Genomic DNA, 23872 nt, shown 5'->3' with positions numbered 1-23872 from the left:
CCTTCTTTTGAATAAGTATCAGGTCAGAACTCAATTACGTTGCTTACTTATTTCTTTGCTCGAAAACATTCTATGTTTTCAAGCAAAGAGGGGCAGCTGTAAGCACATAATTTTTGACCTGTCACGTTTTTGAGCTATTTGTAATGTTTAAAATATTTATTTAGCTCAACTTTTATAGAGTTTTAGCCAATTTTTACTTCATATTACAATTTAAAAACACAAAAATATTTTCATCTTTAGTTTAAGGTCAATTATTATATTTATGTTTATAGTATTTTAATTTTATCATGACTTTGCCTATTTTCTCTATTTTTTACTTTATTACACTTGAAAATACAAGAAAATATATAGAGTTTCATTTTTAATTTTTAGTTTTATTTTAACCAATTAGGAGTGATTTTAGGTTTTACAAGTATTTTATATCAGCCATAGAAAAATATCATCTTCCTAATTTCAAGAACCCTGGAGAGCCACACCCCCTCCTCTCCGAGATCCGGCCACCTCTTCATCTTCAAAGCTCTCTCTTCATTTGATAGACAAGGTTGTTGCTCGGGTAATCACTCATAGGATATTCGAGCACACAGATACACACGCAGTAGCATCCTCTCAACACCCAACGACCACCCTCCTCACCCGCCTCTGCCATCTCCCTCACTGGAGTTGTTGCCTCGCCGGAATTGATCACCGGCGAGTGGCGACGCCGCCAGCAGCAAGTCCAAAATGGCCACACTCCCTCCTCTTAAATCTACTGCCACCGACCATCTCAAACCCGCTGGACTACTGCCATATTATCTCTCTCTCCTCCTCTTTGTGTTTTTCGCTCTCTGATCGAACCACTGATAAAAGCTAAGCGTGTTGAGAAAAAGACCATGTTATTCTGCTTTCTGCTCACACCGAACAAACCATGGCTTATGTCAAGAGAGAATTGAGTCCGAGTTAAGGACCGATAAACTAAACTGCGGCAGCACATAGGACCATGGATACACTGTCTATATTTGTGGTCTTTCTTCTTCATTGAGTACACACGGTGGTCCGTTCGAGGTTTTCGAGTTCTAGGTTCGGTCACGGGCTGATTCGCGGTTCCTGTCCAATAGTTATTATTGTTTCTGCTCTGTCGAGTTCCTGTCGACGGATTCTTTCCTCGCTTGAGTGAGTGTAAAGCTGTTTGGAGGAAATTCTGCTATTGAAAAGCTACTTAAAGGTCCATTTCTATCTTTAATATTCTACCTCTTGATTTTTGTCACGTATGTGTTTGAATGGTTGATTCATATGGTTTCCATATTATTTGTGATACCTTTTGATCCTTTGATGAAATTTTCTTGAGTTTGGTAGCTGGATTCGCTAATGACGTGAAAGTAACAATAAGAATATTTTTCTTTGTTGTGTACATGCTTTAAAGTAGGCTAGCTGGCATTATTTTTTTATGTTACTTCTTCAACCAAATGCGATTTAGCTTTAATGAAGTAAGGGGTTCCAACGTGAAAACTTATTTTGGATTGATTTCATTGTTTGGATTGTTGTGTAAAATTAAAAGAAATTTAGGTTCAAAATAATTGTATTGTTCTTCTAGTCTTGTTTTATTTACTTTTTCGGGTATGAGTATGTCTAGGCCGACCACACTTAGGTAGGCAAACCTTAAGATTTTGTTTGAATTTTTGAGGTAAGAGGTCGTTCCCCTTTAGTTTATTATGGTTTCATCAGGGGAATACCCCGAAGAGTTTATATATATTTTTATCTGGGGTATGCCCTGAAGTGAATGTAAACGGAGTCCCAGGCTAGCGTAGGATAGATTATAACTCTTAGTATTTTTTCTTTTAGTACATTCTTTTCTTTTCTCTTATTTTTCTTTTATTAGGTGAGGACGACCTCGAGCCTCTTTTGTGCTTATTTTCCTTTACCTGTGTTTTTACCTCAATTAGAATATTCTTTAAAGCCAACTTGATCGAGTACGCAACCGTACTAGTTACGGGACTTGGGGAATGCCTAATACATTCTTCCCGAGTCAATTGAACCCCCTTATCTAGAATCTCTGGTGCATACTATGTTTTAGAGTCTAAATGTGTTTTCAAAAGGAAAAATTATTTTTTAACGGTGACCTGGCACATCGAAATCAAATGTCAGGTGGCGACTCTGAAAATCTTTTGAAACACAATTTCTGTCACATTCTAGTTGAAAACCCTTTTGAGCTTTAAAATCAACTTTATCTTTTTTTTAAAGGGGTTAGTGAGGTGAAAAAAGGGGTGTGATAGGTTCCAACCCCAACAACGATTACTGAGGTTTGTTCAAACCTTTATAGGTTCCAATCCCAACAACGATTACTGAGATTTATTCAAACCTTTATAGGTTCAAACTCCAGTAACAATTACTGAGACTTTGAATCTATTCACATTATTTCAGATACCTTGTTTAAAAATCGAGAAACAATTTCTGAATTTTACACTAGCAAAGATTCAAAAATTAGAAATAATTCCTGGGGCTTTGAACTCTAGTATCGATTGCTAGAATTGTGCTTCATATTTTAGTTGGGGGCAAAAATATCAATTTAGCCGGACCGATGGCTACATTGCCAATGTATTTCAAAGTACGGCCAACTCTAATAGCATAGCCTAAAAGTGGCTACGCCAACCAATAAGGATATCAAGCACAATAAACTTGAAAATATTGGAGACAATCCAATATCTGTTTTAAACAATGAGCGGGACACAGAAATAAACGGCCCGCCAACCCAAGTATGGACTTTTGGACTCGGAAATGTTGGACAAGTTTCGGGGCTTTCTTCCTTTTTTTTCTTTAGAAAATTACCCGACACATCAAATATTTACACTATTTATCATTTGTAACTATACTTTTAGAAAATTTATCATTCGTAGCTATATCTTAATTTTATAACAAATCCATGAAATGAGAGATTAATTATTTTGAACTGAAACAAGATAGCAACAAGCTCTCGTAGCTCAGTTGGTTAGAGCGTCCGCTTAGTTAGCGAGGTCTTGAGTTCGACTCTCGACAAGAATATTTTATTTTCCTGTATTTTTGTATTTTACCTTTGTTGTATTCGTTGTGTGAATAAATATTATTGATATATGTTGTATCCTTTGTATACACCCATGTATACAGTCAATACAAGTTGTATCATTTGTATGCACCATTATATTCCGCCTTAGTTACAGTTGATACATATTGTATTCGTTGCATAAATGAATATAATTGCGTGAACGAATAGAGTTGATACACATTGTATTCGTTACGCGAACGAATACACTTGATACAAGTTGTATTCGTTGCGCGTTTGAATACAAGTAATACAAGTCAATAACAATTAAGTAGTAGCTACGAATAGTAATTAGGCAAACTCTTCTTCTTTCTTTTTTCTCTCGCTCAACATAGATCCTGGGGAGGAAAAAAAAAAGGAAACACTGTGAGTGAATTTATAAGGTGCAAAATATTGTTGAACAAAATTTCTCTAAGAAATAATTTTTTTCTTATGTTGCGTGTCTTAGAAGTGTTGAATATGCTTTTATCAAGAAGAATATGTTATAGTACTATATAAGGGATTTATGTCCTTTCATTTCTTTATTCGAAAACTTGAAATTTTGAAATAGTAACTTCAAATTTTGGATAAGAAATTTATTACATTCCAAATGCCATGACCATACAAGGAGATCATGACATTTTTTTAAATTATTTTAAAAAGTCAAACAATGAACATGAGAAAATACAAAGTTTTTAAAATTTAATTTAACATTTTAACATAAATGGTAGTATATATTCTTTAAATAATTTTGTATTAAATGAAAATGTCAAATAATAAGTATAAGTAAATAATGGAGAAAACTAAGTATCTCGTGCCCGGTCGTCGCGCCGATCATCGGATCGATGTTAGAAAAAGGAAAAGAATCCTTAGAGCATGACTTGTTCAGATCTTTATAATCTACACACATTCTTAGCTTATTTTCTTTCTTAGGTACTACCACTACATTGGCCCACTCCGGGTACTTAACTTCCCGAATAGATCCAATTTTAAGGAGTTTAGATACCTCGTCCTTGATGAAAGCGTGCTTGACTTCGGATTACGATCTCCTTTTCTGCTTAACTACAAGGAAACTCAGCTTATGAGTGGTTACCTCCGGCGGGATCCCTCTCATGTCAAGATGGGACCCAAGCAAAATAATCTATGTTAGTTATAAGAAATTCAATGAGTATTTTTCTAAGCTCGGGAGTTAACCCCCTGCCCAGGTATACCTTCCGGTCGGGCAAGTGTTTGATCAATATGACTTGCTCCAGCTCCTCGACCTTCGATCTGGTGGCATCGGAATCATGGGGAGCAATGAACGACCTAATAACTCTGTAATCATCCTCCTCACTTACTCTTGATCTTATGGTTTGGTCGGGACCGGTATCGGTTATTACTATTTAATTTCTTCCTTCCTTGTTGGCTTCTTGTTCTTTGATGTCGAGATTGTAGGCACTGGGATCACCTCTTCGACAACAAACATTTATTTTGTAGTCAGCTGCTCTCCGTATATCGTCCTGATTCCTCGCGACGTAGGGAACTTTAGTGTCTGGTGCAGTGTTAAGGGTACTGCCCTCATGTTGTAAACCTATGGCCTTCCGAATAAGGCGTTATACCTCAGGTCCCCTTCGATCACATAGAATTTTATATCTTGAATTGTCCCAGCGGTATTCACTGGCAAGGTTATTTCTACCTTAGCAGTTTTGCATGCCATAGTAAATCTGTTCAACACCCGGACCGCCGGTACTATTTGATTGTGTAACCCCAACTGTTCAACGACCATCAATCTGATGATGTTAGCCAAACTTCCTGGATCAATCAACACACGTTTAACCCGAGATTTGTTGATAAGTACGGATATCACCAGTGCATCATTATGAGGTTGTACGATGCCTTCGGCATCCTTGTCGTTGAACCAAATGGTTCCCTCCGGGATGTAATCTCGGGTGCACTTTTCCCTCATGATGGATACTTTAGTGCGCTTTATCATCGGTCCCTGGGGGATATCGACCCCTCCAATAATCATGTTGATGACGTGCCGAGGTTCTTCTTGTTTAGTCTGTTTGTTGGAGTCCCTGTTCCTGAAGTGGTTTTTGGCTCGATCACTCAAAAATTCTCGTAAATGCCCGTTATTGTACAACTGGGCGACATCTGCTCTCAACTGTCGGTAGTCCTCGGTCATGTGCCCATGAGTGTCATGATATTTACACATCAGCTTAGGATCTCTTTGGGTAGGATCGGACTGCAATGGTCGAGGCCACTTGGTTTCTTCTATGCGCCCAATGGCTGATATGATACTGGTTGAATCAACGTTGAATTTATACTCTGATAATCTTAGTGCTTCCCTTCCCCCGAGCGGCCTGTCGAAACCATTTTTTCTCATCAGACCTCGGCTATTAGGCCCTCAATCGCCTCTCTTTTCGTTCCTTGTAGAGTTGTACCCGGACATATTTCCCCTTCGATCTGCACTGTATGGTTGGTACCGATCTCGGACTGGCCTTGATTCATGATCTATGACTCTCTTAAGCATGTCGTCAGTTCTGATGGGATAAACGAACCCAGAAGGGGCTCCGAGTTTGTCGTCCTCGACTTTGATTTTTGAGTGGTACCTATTGTGGACGTCGGCCCAAGTTACCACCGGGTACTCTACCAAGTTTTGTTTCAGCTGTTGCGGAGCAAGGAGCTTCATTGGTTAAGTCCGTGAGTGAATGCCTGAACAGCCCAATCATCTGCAACCGAAGGTAAGTCCCTGAGCATCTCATTGTCCCTTTGCTTAACCTTTAAAAGATCTGATTTTTTGGTCTCGACCTTGATGGCCCCGGCATGAGCCTTTAATAAGGCATCCGCGAACATAGCGAATAAATCAATCGAATTTGGGGGCAAGTTGTGGTACCATATCATTGCTCATTTTGACAAAGGTTCCCCAAACTTCCTTAATAACAGTGACTCGATCTCGTCATCTTCCAAGTCATTGCCTTTGATGGCGCACGTGTAGGAGGTCACATGCTCATTCGAAACCGTGGTTCCATTAAATTTTGGAATATCGGGCATACAAAACCTTTTCGGGATTGGCTTTGGTGCCGCACTTGGAGGAAAAGGCTTTTGGACAAATGTTTTGGAGTGCGCACCTTTCAATATCGGGGGCGCTCCTCGGATTTGATCGACCCGAAAATTACACGTCTCCACCTTCTTATAGTTAGCCTCAATTTTCTTTTCACCTGACTCTACCCATTTCAATAATGCTTCAAGCATTTTCATTACTTCGGGAATGACACCGGGCTAAGTTCCACCTATCCTTTCGGGGATCTGCTCATTTCTTCGGGTGATTTCCCGGGATGGTTCGAGCTCAACTCTGCTGGGGGCGCGTCTTTAATTTTGCAGTTGTACTATCGCCTCTTGTTGAGCCTGTAACATTTCAAAGATCACTCGTAGACTGACTCCGTCGCCTTCACCTTTGGGCGATCCTTGAGCCGTTTATCGGGCTCCTCCGCGAACGTTGTTCTCGTGGTCGGTAGGCAGGTTGGCGTCGATGGAAAAATGTGAGTTAGCATCGATTAGATATGAAACTGGGATCCTGTTTGAATCAGTAGGGGAACCTCATTGATAGTCACCCGATTGTTGTTTTCGCCATGATGGCCAGACTTAGCCTCGACGTTCAAGTGAGCAGACTGAGAATTTGACATTTTTAAACTGACCTGAAATTGAAACCTTAAAGAACAAGTGTAAAATAGAGTGTGTTATGGAGATTTGTATCAAACCACCACTATTATTCTTATCCCCACGGTGGGCGCCAAAATATTTACCCTTAAAATGAATAACAATTAAATTTGTACATTGTTTTAAGGATATGTGGATTGATTCAACACAAGTAATCAAGAATGTTAGATAAACTAATTAAAGATAAGGTAAATAACCAAACAGTTGTGACGTTGAGTTCAGGCTCGGATTTAAGCTTAACAATAGTTTTGCCCTCGACAGGACCCTCGATTCGAAGCCAAATACGTATGAAGGACTATAATTAAAATAAGAACCTTTCAATAGCTAGAAAACATAGAAACGATTTTGTATTGCCTAGATATGCATGTTACAATGTGTCTACTGAATAAGAAATTTCCTCCTTATATAGTAGGGAAGTTTTACCCCTAATACAATTCTTAAAAAGGTAAAAATCCCCCTTGTACATCAATCAATGATACGTTACCGGAATCGGGCGAGATCTGCGTCGTTTGTAATCGTTTGTAATGCTTTCTGAGGTCTTGGAGCTCGTTCCGGGTTTTGGGGTATTGTCTTATCGGGCCTGGTGGCGAGCATCCTGTTCCAGCCACGAACCAAAAAGTTCCCGGATTCAGTCTCTATCTCATACATGCATACTTCGTTTGAGTCATTGATCTCGTCCAATTTTTCTCCTCTATTTGAGGATATGAAAACGGTCGATGCAATAGTAATACCCAACAAAGAGTCGGGGTTAATTTTCCACAGGGAGCTATGAATGGGACTTAGGGATATATATTATAGTGTATGAGCTTGAATTATCTAAAATTGCACTTTCACAAAATTGGGTTGTTTCTATGTCTAATATAAACTAAGATTACAAACTAAGAATTTAAACTAGGAAATTATTTTTGGTTATTTTTCAAATGATATAAAAGGCCTAGGGCTATGACTTTCACCTAGGTATTCGCTTAATGGGTTGTAAGCCTTAAAGCTTGTTTTATTGGTCGGGATGTATTATATCCATCAATACTTGAGTACCCACTCAATACCTCTCGGTCAGAGAGTGACTTTGCTCAATTTGGCTTTCTCAAGTCCAAATGGGTGTTGAACAAAACAGTTGATAACAAGCTCAAGTCGGGTTTACTATATCTAGATTCAACCCTTTAATTGGGACTATCAATGTCTTGATTCACCCCCAATTCCTTGTTAGCCAAGTTTTCCTAGACTAAGTCTCTCTTTCTCAAGTAGAGACCAAGTCAAATAGGCATGAACTAATATTTGCAACCATTAATTCTACAATTAAAAGCAAGAACAAGGCTAAATAATAAATACCCAATCATAAACAAACACCCATTAAGTTTACACTCTAGGGTTAGGTCACAAGCCTAGTGAAAATCTAGCTACTCATGCTTAAGACAGAAGAAATAGAAGAAGAAATGATAATTAAACCCATATTAATAATTAGAATAAAGAAATCTATGTTCAAAAAACTCAAAATGGAAAAAACTACTAAAGAGAGTAAAGAAAAATGGCTATAGTATCTACTGATGTCAAAATTTGACCTAAAAAGTGAATCTCTTCTATTTATATAGTAATGGAATTTTTGAATAAAAATGCCCTTTCGGAGGTTCTGCGGCCGCACAATTCCATGTGCAGTCCGCACTTTGCTTCAACTTGATAGGATTAGACTCTTGCGACCGCACAATTCTGAACCGTGGCCGCATCTCTCTCTTTCTACGGTCCGCACATTTATAAGTGCAGCCGCACATAGCTCTTCTGCAGACCGCAAAAATGCAACTGCGACCGCATAGCTGATCTTCTGCGACCGCACAATAATTGTGTGGTCCGCACTTCCGTTGAACTTGATATTCATGTTTTCTTATCTTCCGGTCTTGCCTTGCTTCTGCGACCACATATCTCATGTGCGGACCGCACTTCTCATAGATCTCTGATAAGTTCTTCTGCACAATCTGTGGTCCGCACTTTAGAGCTTTTGTGCCTATTTTTGTCCTTGGTTCAGGTTACTCCTTCTTGAGTTGGATTTCATCTTTTAGGCTCATTTTCCACCATTCCTTCAATTAAGCATATTTCATCAGTTTTTGGGAACATAATTAAACGCTTTTGGACTAAAACGAAAGCAAAAAGGTGCCAATAAGTAGTTAAAATCTCCACTCATCAACTTTCCCAAACTTAAGCTTTTGCTTGTCCTCAAGTAAATAAGGTAATTCCCACCTTCACAAGTTAAGATCTATTCCAGCTAATCAAAAAAAATGCATCAATCACACATTAATTGAGACCAATAATTACCCACACACTTATGAATTATTAACAAGGCAATGGGTTGAAGCACCAATAGTTATAATGTGACACTTGAGCATCAAGAGTTGACTTAATTTATCAAGGAAGCTCGCTCTTTCATGTAGGTAGTTGTGGATCCCAAACTCCTCCTCTTCTACTCTTCGTTTGCTTATCTCACTTAAGAATGTAGCACTAAATTCAAAGATTTGTGAAAGGTTCGCTCATCTCTCTCAAAAGAATGTCACAAGTACGGCTTTAAGTACCATAGGCTTGCCCCTCATGTAAATCACAACTAATGTAAGCTCACTCGGCTTGAAATCACATAGGGCTTTTTTAGAATGCAATGAAGGCTTTTAGACTAAGGTTGGATATGCTATGATAGAACGGGTTCATCTTTCCTTAAGCACTCCATTTTCTCTTATCGGCTCATGCTTTGCCACCTTTTGAGGCATTTTCTTTTCCATAGGGGAATTGGAGAGACTTAGATTCACTCTTTCTTGGTTATGATATTCATTTTCTCCTTCTTTGTTTTCTCCATGCCTTGCATCATTACTATTCTTTGAAATCCCTCCAACTCTTCAACCTATTCACTTTCTTTTTGCATTTTTCTTTTTGTTCTTCTTTCTTTTTCTTGCCTTTTATTCTCTTCATTTCTTTTCTCTTTTTGTGCCTTGATACCTTTTTCAAACTCCTCGTCTCTCTCCCAAACTTATGATTTTAGCCAATTATTTCACATGAATGTTAAGGAAAGCTCGGGTGCCAAGAGAGGGTCACGACAGAAGTAGTAAAGGCTTGTAACATTGTGATCAAATGAGAAGGATTTTAGGATCAAATGGGTTGACTTGGGATAACAACATTGGTGGGCTATGGAAAATTTCAAACGGGTCAAGGAGATCCTACAATCACTTCTCAAGCCAGCAAAACTTAAAATTTCGCCTAGAAACACATTCGGAGCAACTTCTAGACCATTTTCACGGGTGCTTGGACTTGCAACAAAAATATTTCACCTCTCACGCAGCTGGATTGTTAAAAAGGATAGAGTCGAGGGCCCACAACGACCATAATCAAGATTTAAAAATCACTATGGCTCGACTAAACCACTCGATGATTTCCTAAGTCAACACAAGAGTTACAAGGTCACTAACTAGAGCTATTTCTTTCCAAAAAAACTTGTTTCTAACCACAAGCACGTAGTTAAGTGTGTTGGTATCAAGTGAATCATATTTGACTCTTCGAGCTTGACTCAATTAGGTCTTTTTATTCCTTATTACTACTATTCTTACCTAATCACTAAAAACAGACCCAATCCCTTAAGAAGGTTGTCACGCCATCCATCGATGGGAAGAGTCATCCGGTTCACACAAAAACTACCTTTGGAAAGAACCGTGGCCTTAAGAAAATCAAAGGCTTATTATCCACTCAAACATAAAAAGAAGCTATTGAATTAAACATTGACTAATAAGAAAATAAAATAAATAAGCTACAAAGAAAGCTACTGCAAGCATAATGAATGTACATAATGAGGGAGGAAAAGAGAAAATATATATATCAATAGAGAGAGAAAGAGGAGAATCTATACATGATAAAAAGAAAACGGAAAATGTCATCAGTTATTACAAACCAAATGTCAAATCATCAAATAACCAATAAACTCTAACCCCCCCTCCCCCCCCCCGAATAAAAGTAAGCATTGTCCCCAATGCTTAACAAAATAAGAATAAAGAAGGGTAAGAGTGAAGAGGACTCCCTATGTGGTTGTGTCCATAGCAGCGTCACCGCCTTCAGTCTCCTCTAACTGGATCTCATCATCCTCGACTCTGGGAGTAACTAGGTGGGTGAACATCTATCGTACCGCCTTAGTAGGGTCGGCAGCCATGTCTGGCTCCTCAGACTAGCCAGCTGGTGCCACTGGAATAGATGGTGCTGCTGGAGCTGCTGATGCTGGTGGGTCTGACCCTATGAGCATATCAATTGGGAGGTCCCCAGCGGCTGCTATCTTGGTGACCTCTCTCCTTAGTCTATCTAATAATTTGTTGGATGCCTGGGATTTCTTCATCTTCTTTACCTGCTTCCCAAGCTCCTCAATCACTACTTCATGTGCTACTAAAGCGTTTATGATTGTCTGCTGATTCTCCAAAATCTTCTTCAATGTATCCTCCATTATCGGAGGAAATAGGGGTGTCGGGGTGGATGATTGTGCTGCAACAACACTCGATAAGTTAGACAGCTTTGCAGTAGCTATCTGCATCCAGTTATTGAGGCCCGCCAGTGTCTGGGAGACTCACAACGCAGATAGTGGATGAGTGGGCATAGGCGCCAGCCTTAAAGTCGAGGTGGAGGGAACTGCTGCTGAAGGCCCTAAAGAAGGAGGTGGAGGCATGGTAGTTGCACTGGTAGAAGGCACTGCTGACGTAGAAGGCATTTCAGCTGACTCTACAGCTACCATCGAAGGCTCATCAGACTGGCCTACGGTAGTAGTCGGCTGACCATTTTTCTTTGGGTTTCCACCACCCGTCAAAGAATACCATGAGAAGGGCTTCTTCGCCCGCACCTTGGTATCAAAATCCCTCGGCTCGACCCCCGCATCCGTAAGGTACTCTGTGATAGTGTTGGGGTACAGGTAGGAGCTGTCACTTTGCCTGCCAACCAAACACATGTTGGCCAACATCACGGCACCCACATTGATTGGGTATCCGGCCATGATAGAGGCGACTAGCACTGACCGCGGGATTGAGAGATTTGTTTCATTTTGGCATGGGTCTATTATGCTACATACAAACGTCTGCCATCCCTTTGCCTCACAATTTAGGGTATTCCGCTGAATAGGAACCCCTGTTGTGATCCATGGTGGTGGTGGTGGTGGTCCTGGAGCTGCCAGAATCTTAGCTAGCCATGGGACGAGTTACATCGCCCAAAGCTAGCTTTTCCAAGTATTGCACCGACTCAACATCCTCCAACCCTAAGTATGTGTTCAAGGTGCTCTGGTCAAACCTCACTTTCAGACTCCTCACTTTCGCCACTTTGGTCCCCTTCTTTATGTGTGCCACATTGGCGTAAAATTTCCGGACCAGGTACTCTTTGGCATCTACCATACTTTGAGTGAACCATGTCCACCCCTTCCGCTCCTAGAATTGTCTCTACACCACTGGGTTGTATTTATCAAGATCTTTCAACAAGAACTGACGCTCAAGAGTGAGTGATCTCGACGGCCACCACTCTCGAAAACCATTAAATGCAGTTAGACTGACGAACCTATCTTCCCAAATTTCTTTCTTCTTCGACCTCTCAAGGCCGACAACTCTAGTATCACCCTCTCGGCCATCATCCGAGATCTCATCCACATCCACTATATTAGTTGGTGCGTTGGGGGCATATGTAGATGAAGGCTTCGAAGCCTGACTGTTACCTTCCGACCCCTCAGAAGTGCTCTCAGAAGAGGTTGGCTCATTTCTTAGTTGGTATCTGTCCTGAAGCTGTTGTGGCTGTGATTGCACAGTAGGCCGCTCTTGCACTGAGTTTCCCTCCTATGATTCCCTATACGGGGCATATGAACTAGATTCGGAGGGCTCGAGCTATCTTCGTTGGTATGTTGTGGCTTTCTTACTGATTACTCTTTGGAGGGCGAGGGGTAAATCTTTTGCCTCTGCCTCTGGAAGGTTCACCACTCCCCTTTGATGTATCACCATGACCACGGGATCTAACCATTTTCTGTAACAAACAGCAACAGGAGTCAGTTCTAATTCAATTACAGATAAATAGAAAGTCACAGAACAAAACATGTTGCAGGGTGGGGAAGTGCGGTCCGCACAATTGCAAGTGCGGCCAGAGGTTGGGTTGTGCGGACCACATAATTTAAAAGTGTTGTTGCAGAGATAAAATTGCGGTCCGTACAATTTTTAGTGCGATCGCACATCTAAAGTGCGGCCGCACAATGAATACCTTAAAAATGGCAACTCTCTGAAGACAGAGAATGCCCCGATCTGCGGCCGCACACACTTTTCTGCGGCCGATATTGAATTTCTGCGGACTGCACAATTTCAAGTGCGGTCCGCATTTTTGCCTAACCAAATGCCCTAAGCATGTAATTCTGCGGACCGCACAATTCCTTGTGCGACCGCACATTTCAAAACTAAATCGGGCACAGTCCTATAGGGTTTCAATCTTTTACACAAATTAGGCATGGTAGTAGCAATTAAACATGATAAACCAAATACACATTCCCCAAATAGCAACTAGGAGTTTACCTAACCCAAATTACACCCCTCATAGATATGAAATTGACAAATGGTCTAAAATAACTAATAAATTATAAACTAACTAAGAAAATTGAAGAATTCTATAAATAATTTGAACATACCAGTGATGAAGTGGTGTTAAGGAATGATCAAAGATGCTCAATTAAGTGGCAGATAATTGACTCAGTAGTTTGCAAGATTTTGGCCTTTGTTTTAATTTCTCAAAGAGTGTAAAGTCTCAATAGTAGTCTTAGGGCTACTATTCAATTGCGGTCTGCACTCTATTACCTATCGTTCAATTTCCCTTCGTTGATCTGCGGTCCGCAGAATTATGTGTGTGACCGCAAGTTTTGGTGCGGACCACAGATTTCCTTGTGTGACCGCACTTTAACCATTTCTCTGATAGACAAACTTCAGAAAGTTTACAATTTTCCATTTTAATTTGTGCGGTCCGCACAAAACCGCATTGTGTGGCCGCAGTTGACTTCTGCTATAGCATTCAAAATTATGCGGTCCGTACTTTTTCCATACGTAGCCAATTTTTTTAGCACAGTTCCTGTATAGCACACTTATTCTTGCAACACACTTCAAAACCAGTTAACATAAAATAAGAACTATCTAAAGAAAAAAAAACATGGGTTGCCTCCCAAGAAGCGTCTGATTTAACGTTGCGGCACGATGCAGATTACCATCATTTGAAATGAATTACCGCCACGACGTGGCCATCACCAAATTTTCCCAAATAATGCTTCACCCGGTGACCATTGACTCTAAACACCTCATCATTTTTATTCTTTAAGTCCAAAGCACCAAAGGGTGTCACGCCCACAACCTCAAATGGGCCACTCCATTTAGACTTTAACTTTTCGGGAAACATCTGTAACCGCGAATTAAACAACAACACAAGATCACCCTCTTTAAACTCGTTGTTCCAAATGCACTTGTCATGAAGATATTTCATCTTCTCTTTGTATAAGGACGAACTTGTGTATGCATGATATCGTAACTCGTCCAACTCGTTCAAATGTGCCACCCTTAAGTTGGCGGCGACATCCCACTCAAGATTCAACTTCTTTAAAGCCCTCATGGATTTGTGCTTAAGTTCCACCGGAAGATGACAGGATTTTCTGAACACCAACCGGTATGGAGACATTACAATAGGTGTTTTGTAAGCCGTCCTATAAGCTCATAAAGCATCATCAAGTTTCTTGGACCAATCCGTCCGGTTAGCATTCACAGTTTTGGACAAAATACTCTTTATCTCTCGGTTGGAGACTTCCACTTGACCGCTTGCTTGTGGATGATAGGGAGTTGTGACTTTATGAGTGACACCATACTTGGTGAGTAAGGTGGCGAAAGCTTTGTTGCAAAAATGTGATCCCCCATCACTTATGATAGCCCTAGGAGTACCAAATCTTGTGAAAATATTTTTTTTCAAAAATGCCACCACACATCTCGCTTCATTGTTGGGTAGAGAAACAGCCTCAACCCATTTGGATACATAATCAACCGCGACCAAGATGTAGGTGTTTCCATAAGAACTCACAAAAGGCCCCATGAAGTCAATACCCCATACATCGAAAATATCAATCTCCAAAATAGTGGTGAGGGGCATTTCATTTTTCTTTGAGATTCCACCGGCCCTTTGACATTCATTACAATGCTTGACTAGATCACTTGCATTCTTGTAAAGGGTGGGCCAATAAAAACCGCAATTTAGCACTTTGGCCGCCGTTCTTGTTCCACCATGGTGACCACCATATGGCGGAGAATGACAAGCCCTAAGAATTTCAACTTGTTCCTCCTCCGGTACACATCATCTTCTAATAACTCTATTCGTACAAATCTGGAAAAGGTACGGTTCATCCCAATAATAGTCTTGACAATCTCGTCTGAGCTTCTTCCTTTGGTTTGAAGAGAACTCATTCGAGATGATACCACTTACAAGGAAATTTGCTAGATCCACTAACCATGGCACCTCTTTCATTGAAATAACAAGAATTGCTCATCGGGGAAGGAGTCATTGATTTCAAGGCCATCATGCGGTCTCCCCTACTCCTCCAAACAAGACAAGTGGTCTGCCACTTGGTTTTCACTTCCTTTTCGATCTTGGATGTCAATATCAAACTCTTACAATAAAAGCACCCATCTCATCAATCGGGCTTTAGAATCTTTCTTGCTCATAAGATAGCGAAGTGCCGCATGATCCATGTGGAAAATGACTTTTGCACCCATCAAGTACGGGCGTAACTTCTCCATAGCAAAGACAATGGCAAGGAATTCTTTCTCTGTAACGGTGTAGTTGACTTGGGCACTATTCATGGTCTTACTAGCATAGTAGACTGGATGAAAAATCTTTTTGATGCGTTGCCCCAAAACAGCCCCTATCGCTACATCACTTGCATCACACATGAACTCAAAATGAACATTCCAATTTGGAGCGATAATAATGGGAGTAGTAGTCAACTTGAACTTTAGAAATTCAAAGGCTTCCATGCAATCATATGGCGGAGAATGACAAGCCCTAAGAATTTCAACTTGTTCCTCCTCCGGTACACATCATCTTCTAATAACTCTATTCGTACAAATCTGGAAAAGGTACGGTTCATCCCAATAATAGTCTTGACAATCTCGTCTGAGCTTCTTCCTTTGGTTTGAAGAGAACTCATTCGAGATGATACCACTTACAAGGAAATTTGCTAGATCCGCTAACCATGGCACCTCTTTCATTGAAATAACAAGAATTGCTCATCGGGGAAGGAGTCATTGATTTCAAGGCCATCATGCGGTCTCCCCTACTCCTCCAAACAAGACAAGTGGTCTGCCACTTGGTTTTCACTTCCTTTTCGATCTTGGATGTCAATATCAAACTCTTACAATAAAAGCACCCATCTCATCAATCGGGCTTTAGAATCTTTCTTGCTCATAAGATAGCGAAGTGCCGCATGATCCATGTGGAAAATGACTTTTGCACCCATCAAGTACGGGCGTAACTTCTCCATAGCAAAGACAATGGCAAGGAATTCTTTCTCTGTAACGGTGTAGTTGACTTGGGCACTATTCATGGTCTTACTAGCATAGTAGACTGGATGAAAAATCTTTTTGATGCGTTGCCCCAAAACAGCCCCTATCGCTACATCACTTGCATCACACATGAACTCAAAATGAACATTCCAATTTGGAGCGATAATAATGGGAGTAGTAGTCAACTTGAACTTTAGAAATTCAAAGGCTTCCATGCAATCATAATTGAAGTGGAACTTAGAATCTTTCTCCAAAGCTTGCACAACGGGTTCACCACTCTAGAGAAATCCTTGATGAAACGCCGATAAAATCCTACGTGACCTAAGAATCTCCGCACGCCTTTCACTGAAGTTGGAGGTGGAAGTTTAGAAATCACCTCAATATTTTCCTTGTCTACTTCAATGCCATTCTTTGAGATCTTGTGGCCAAGGACAATGAATTCCTCGACCATGAAATGACATTTCTCCCAATTGAGCACCAAGTTTGTTTCTTCACATCTTGCCAACACTTTATCCAAGTTTGCGAAACAATCATCAAAAGAATTCCCGACCACCGAGAAGTCATCCATGAAGACTTCAAGGTAATCCTCCACCATGTCCGTAAAGATCGCCATCATACACCTTTAAAAAGTCGTCGGTGCATTGCACAACCCAAATGGCATCCGCTTGAAGGCAAAAGTACCATAAGGACATGTAAAGGTAGTCTTCTCTTGATCCTCCGGAGCAATAAGAATTTGGTTGTAGCCGAAATACCCATCAAGAACACAATAGAAAGCACGGCCGGCCAATCTATCAAGCATTTGATCTAGGAAGGAAAGTGGAAAATAGTCATTCCTTGTGACTTTGTTGAGCTGACGATAGTCCATACACACTCTACACCCGGTCACCGTTCTTGTAGGAATCAACCCATTCTTATCATTGGTGACCACTGTCATGCCCCTTTCTTTGGGACACATTGAACCGGAGAAGTCCACGAACTATCGGAAATGGGATAGACAACCCCGACATCCAACCACTTGATGATCTCCTTTTTTGCAACTTCTTGCATGGCGTCGTTGAGTCTCCTTTGATGTTCAACAAATGGTTTGTCACCTTCCTCCAAGTTAATCTTGTGCATGCAAAATATAGGGCTTATCCCCTGAATATCCACCAATGTCCATCCAATAGTCTTCTTCCTCTTTTGTAGCACCGCCAATGTAGCATCTACCTGTACGTTAGTCAAACAAGAGGAAAGAATGACTGGTAAAGTAGAATAAGGGCCAAGAAATTCATACCGAAGATGTGGAGGCAATGGCTTCAACTCCAAGATAGGAGTCTCTGCGATCGAGGGCTTCGTTGCAGGAGTTGTCCTATTTTCAAGATCCAAGGACAATTTGCGGGGATCATAAGTGTACGACCCTATTCCTTGCAACGAGTTCAAATATTCCATGAAGCCATCCATTTCGTCATTATCAAAGTTAAGTAAGACGGCCTAATGTATCATCAACATTCATCAAAACACTTATTTCATCTACAATCGCATCGGTCACCAAGTTTATGAAAGAACACACTTATTTGCTATTGGGTTGCCCATGGACTTACACACATGGAAAACCATTTTTTCAACACCAACCCGGAAGGTAAGTTCTCCGGCTTCAACATCAACTAGAGCCTTTCCCGTAGCAAGGAAAGGTCTACCAAGAATAATAGGCACCTCATAATCAACCTCACAATCAAGAATGACAAAATCCGTCGGAAGAATGAATTTATCAACACGAACCAATACATCTTCAATCACTCCCAATGGTCTCTTCATGGTACGATCGGCCATTTGTAATCTCATAGATGTGGGTCTTGGTTTCCCAATTCCCAAAGTCTTGAAAACTGAATAGGTCATCAAATTGATACTTGCCCCAAGATCACAAAGAGGTTTTGCAAACTCGGCACTTCCAATGATACAAGGAATCGTGAAAGCACCGGGATCCTCCAACTTGGGAGCCATTAAATGCACAATTGCACTCACTTGATGAGTCATTTTTATAGTTTCAAAATTCATAGATCTCTTCTTTGTCACTAAGTCCTTTATAAACTTTGCATAACCGGGCATTTACTCCAAGGCTTCAACCAATGGCACATTGATAGATAGTCTCTTCATCATGTCAATGAACTTTTTGAATTGATTCTTGCCATTTTGCTTGGCGAGCCTTTGAGGATATGGAGGAAGAGGCCTAGGCATTGATGCCTTAGCCCTTTTCACTACCGGTTTCGGTCTGTCAACAATGTGATCCATAGACGGGTTCACTTCCTCTTCAGCTTCCTACTCATTATCATCAATATTAATCCGTACTTCCTCATTTGCTTTTACCATATTGTCCGGGACCTCATCTTCTTGAACCACTTGCTCATTATCTACAAGCTTCCGTTGATTCGAGGTGGGTGCATCCTCACCTTTTCCACTCCTTATAGTAACGGCCATGGTATGTCCCGTGTTGTTTCCACCCTTTGGGTTCACCACCATGTCACTTGGTAGTGACCCCTTAGGACGAGTGTTTAGGGCTTGAGAGATTTGACCCATTTGCACTTCTAAGTTACGTATTGATGTGTTGTGTAAATCAAGTTGGGCATCGGAATCGGCATTCTTCTCCATCATTTGCTTGAACATATTCTCAATACGACTCATTTCATTGTTGGAGGAACTAGGACCTTGAGAAGGATAAGGAGGTGGGTTGCTCGGTTGTTGGTACATCGGGGGACTTTGAAAACTCGACCCCCGATTTCCTTGGTTGTTGTTCCACCCGCCTTGGTTGTAGCCTCCCCAATTGCCTTGATTATTATTTTTTTTCCAATTCCCTTGGTTATTGCTTCCACTCCAATTGCCTTGATTGTTTTCACTATTCCAATTACCTTAGTTGCTACAATTCCAATTGCCTTGATTATTCGAAGGTCTCCATTGTTGTTGACTAGGGCCTTGGTAGTTATTTCTTTGCCCTTGAAAGTTCTTCACATATTGGACCTCTTTATCTTGATCATTGTGAGAATCTCCTTGATCAAACCCACTATCATCTTGCACAAAATTGTCCACTCTTGCACTTGTGGACTTCTAGTTCTTCTCTTGTTTACCATCATATTGACTCCCTTCATAGTATTGACTTGCCTCGGGTTTTGCACTTGTTGAAGTTGAGCTTTTACTAATTGATTCATTATGGTGGTCAACTCGGCAATGGCTTGCCCATGGTCATGCAACTCTTTATGTAGGTGAATCGCGCTCGGATCACCTTGAGGAACATTTTCTCTACATTTCCATGCCGAAGAAGTATCCGCCATTTCATCTAAAACCTCACAAGCTTCCGCATACGGCATTGTCATGAAACTTCCACCGGCAAGTTGATTAACCACGCACTGATTGGTAGTATTGATCCCCCGATAGAAAGTTTGTTAAATCATAGCCTCCGTCATGTCATTATTTGGGCACTCCTTGACCATAGTTCGGTACCTCTCCCATATTTCATGCAACGGCTCATTGGGCTCTTGTTTGAATGCTAGAATCTAGTCTCTAAGAGTAGCCATATGTCCGAGAGAAAAGAACTTGGAAATAAATTTCTCCGCCAATTCATCCCATGTATGGATGGAGTGATTTGTCAATCTTTCTAACCAATCCAAGGCTTTTTCCCGTAGAGAGAAAGAAAATAGCCTCAACCTTAAAGCATCTTCGGAGACGTTTATCTGTTTACTCCCCCAACAACTGTCCACAAACCCCTTCAAGTATTTTTATGCATTTTGACTCGGAGCCCCGGTGAAGAATCTCGTTGCTCTAACAATGTGAGCACTACATTCGTGATTTGAACGTTGCCCGCCCTAATGCGGGGACCGGCAATGGCACTTGCATACCCTTCATTCGGCAATACCCGGTGTGGAGCCACTCTTGGTGGAGATGGAGGTGGAACTGGGACATTGTCTTGAGGCGCCCAGACTCTTCTATTTACTTGAGGTTCATGAGGAACCTCTTCAACTTGGTCATTTTCAACGTCCACATCCCCCAAAGGCATGTTTCCGAGTTGATCGTTGTTGTTTGCCATTATGGTACCTAAAATTGATTCACATAAATTAGTAACAAGGAAGGAAAATAAGATAATGCACACACAAAATCAAATATATAGCTAAATCCGTTTTTATGCTCCCCGACAACGGCGCCAAAAATTGATCTCGTCCAACTTCACTCCTCTATTTGAGGATATGAAAACGGTCGATGCAATAGTAATACCCAACAAGGATTCGGGTCGATTTTTTACAGGGAGCTATGAATGGGACTTAGGGATATATATTATAGTGTATGAGCTTGAATTATCTCAAATTGCATTTTTACAAACTCGGGTTGTTTCTAGGTCTAATTTAAACTAAGATTACAAACTAAGAATTAAAACTAAGAAATTATATTTGGTTGTTTTTCAAATGATATAAAAGGCCAAGGGCTATGACCTTCACCTAGGTGTTCGCTTAATGGGTTGTAAGCCTTAAATCTTGTTTTATTGGTCGGGGTGTATTATAGTCATCAACACTTGAGTACCCACTCAATACCTCTTAGAGAGTGACTTTGCCCAATTTGGCTTTCTCAAGTCCAAATGGGTGTTGAACAAAATGGTTGATAACAAGGTCAAGTCAGATTTTACTATTTCTAGATTCAACCCTTTAATTGGGACTATCAATGCCTTAATTCACCCCAATTCCTTGTTAGCCAAGTTTTCCTAGATTAAGTCTCTCTTTCTCAAATAGAGACCAAGTCAAATAGGCATGAACTAATATTTGCAACCATTAATTCTAAAATTAAAATCAAGAACAAGGCTAAATATTAAACACTCAACCATAAACAAGCCATAATTCAAATACCCATTAAGTTTACACTCTAGGGTTGGGCCATAACCCTAGTGAAAATCTAGCTACTCATTGTTACACCCTTTGCGTCCCAAGATAACATAATGAATATGAGACTTGTTAATCATGATTTAAATGATTTTAAAGTCATAATATGGCTATATATGATGTTTGGATAGAAAATATGAAGTTTGAGAAAAATCGGATTAAAGTTGCGAAAAAACCGACTAAGTATTTGCCTTGTAACAGATCTTTTTGAGAAATAAACGTGGTGTTATATATGAGGTCTTTTGGGGACATATTATATACCAAATTGAAGGTCTTGAAATTTAGTTTCCATCTCTCTTAATCGTACATTCATACGACACCCGAATAAAAAGTTATAAGCATTGGAAGAAGGACCAATGCTAGGGTGCCAAGTAGCACCTTTTGAGTTTTCAAACAAAATGGATATTTATATCCTTATCTCGTTTATTTCCTTAATTTTCTAGAACACACAACCAAATAAGACCCCTAACTTTACTCTTAATCTCTCTGCAAGAGCTTCAAACAAGATTATCATCCCGGGCACGGAATCAAGAAACGATAACATTAAAATGATCCCTACAATATAAGTATCGCTATATCGCCTCTCTTTTTCTTTATAGTTTGAGTTTTGGAAGGTACTTCATAGTTATGAAAACATGTACTTTCTGTATTTAAGTGTTTAAATATCAAGGAAGGTTGATAAATTCGTTTCCTAATAGTTAGAACTCATAGGACGGTGATCGGAAGCCGTGAGTTTGAGTTATTTACTTATAGCGGACTGTTTTGTGGATTGTTTTGTGTTGCTGTTGGGATGCATGTTTTACTACTGTTTTATGGAGTTTTGGAGGATTAATGTTGTGGAGAAACACCACATAAATTCAGGGTGGTGGGTTGGTCGTTCGTCGTAATATTTTTGGGCCGTTTGACACTACTACGGTGGTCGTTTTATGTATGAAGAGATTGGGGGGTGTTGGGCTATTTTGTAGTATTTTGTGGTGTATATAAGGTTGGAAAATAATTTATACAAGTTTAAATTATTGTATTTGGTGTTATCTTGAATTTGAAGGAAGTAAGGATTATAAGGGAGATGCTGCCCGTTTTAATACAAAATAAGCTTGTCGTTCGTTGTGCGATAGTTATACCTTTCGTAACTTAATGATAGTATTATTATTGTTGTTGTAGATTAAGGTACGAAGAGGTGAGTTCAACTTGGTGATTGGAAATATTGTGATAAGGTATGTTAAGGTTATCCCTTCTTTTCTTTTGGCATGATCCGTACGATACAAACGAAACGAGCAAATGCACAACTTTCATAAATAACTCTATTCATAGAAGTATTAGAGATGCCTACGTTCTTGATTCCCCATGTGAATTATTATTATATCTTCTGTTCATGGGTCTCAGAAAAATACGCAGTTGATAAAGTTTATCCGAAAGGTATATTGATCTTATTAATATATTTCTTATGCATTTTATTCATTTATACATGTACATTGACCTGTGACCAGATGGCACTATATACGCGTATATTATATGTATATGGTATATGGGAAAAGGTTACGGCATTATATACGCACCACCACCTGATCAGCTGGTATACGTTGATGATTTCGCCCACATTAGCTGAGATGATATGATAGGATGCCCTCAGAGGCTTGATGATGTTGTGTACGCATATACTTATGCATGGTATGGCATTTATACGCACATGCATGGCATTATAAATATTTTCATGATTCACAGAGCTATTCAGACTTACAGGTTGAGTTCCTTACTCCATGTTTCTTTCATGCCTTACATACTCGGTACTTTATTTGTACTGATGTCCCTTTTGCCTGAGGACGTTGTTTCATGCCCGCAAGTCCCGATAGACAGGTTGAGAGTTCTCCTAGTAGGATATCAGCTCAGCAGAAGGTGTTTGTGCACTCCACTTGCTCCAGAGTTGCCTATTTGTTCTGTATAATTTGAATATGTATTGATTGGTATGTCGGGGCCCTGTCCCGACCTTTATAGCATTTTATGTACTCTTAGAGGCTTGTAGACAGATGACATGTATATGGATACTTGTATGGCCTTATCGGCCTATGTCTTGAGTATACAAATGATTATGTCGGCATTATAGGCTCGTATGTCACATGTATAAGTTTTTATATCATGTTGGGCCGTCCTATATCTAGTATTCCCTTATGTTTGATACTAGTTATCTCATGACGGGCTTTCCGGTTCATTTATCCATGATAGTATGATAAGAATGATACGTTACATTGGTATTCGGTTTAGTTAGGCATCGGGTGCCCGTCGCGGCCCTACGGTTTGGGTTGTGACACTCATGCTTAAGACAGAAGAAATAGAAGAAGAAATAATAATTAAACCCATATTGATAATTAGAATAAACAAATCTATGTTCAAAAGGCTCAAAATGGCAAAAACTACTAAAGAGAGTAAAGAAAAATGGCTACTGTATCTACTGATGTCAAAACTTGACCTAAAAAAGTGAATCTCTTCTATTTATACCGACGGCTCTGGCGACGAGTCGGGCCCTGGTGAAGATTAGGCGTAGATCCCTTAGTACTTTTTTTAGTTTTTATTGGGCCTTTGTAAGTATATTCCAGAATATATATGAAAATTTTCCTTTCTGGCAATTTCGAGTCTTTACTTTTTCAAGATCTTTTCATAATTTCTATTATTGCACTAATTCTAATGCCTTAGCATAT

At 40.1% G+C, this 23872-nt stretch overlaps 1 long non-coding RNA gene across 1 annotated transcript; it reads left to right on the top strand.

Annotated features, from left to right (window-relative positions):
- The first annotated feature begins 434 nt into the window (after positions 1-434).
- Positions 435-23272, top strand: LOC138896440 (uncharacterized). The gene is made up of 3 exons (XR_011409568.1): positions 435-1201; positions 22341-22393; positions 22667-23272. It is a non-coding gene; the product is annotated as an uncharacterized lncRNA (long non-coding RNA).
- The last annotated feature ends 600 nt before the right edge of the window (positions 23273-23872 follow it).

Source organism: Nicotiana tomentosiformis, chromosome 7 (genome assembly GCF_000390325.3).
Source record: "Nicotiana tomentosiformis chromosome 7, ASM39032v3, whole genome shotgun sequence".
Lineage (NCBI taxonomy): Eukaryota > Viridiplantae > Streptophyta > Magnoliopsida > Solanales > Solanaceae > Nicotiana > Nicotiana tomentosiformis.
Note: the sequence above shows the minus strand (reverse complement) of the source record. Positions and strands in the feature narration are given on the sequence as shown.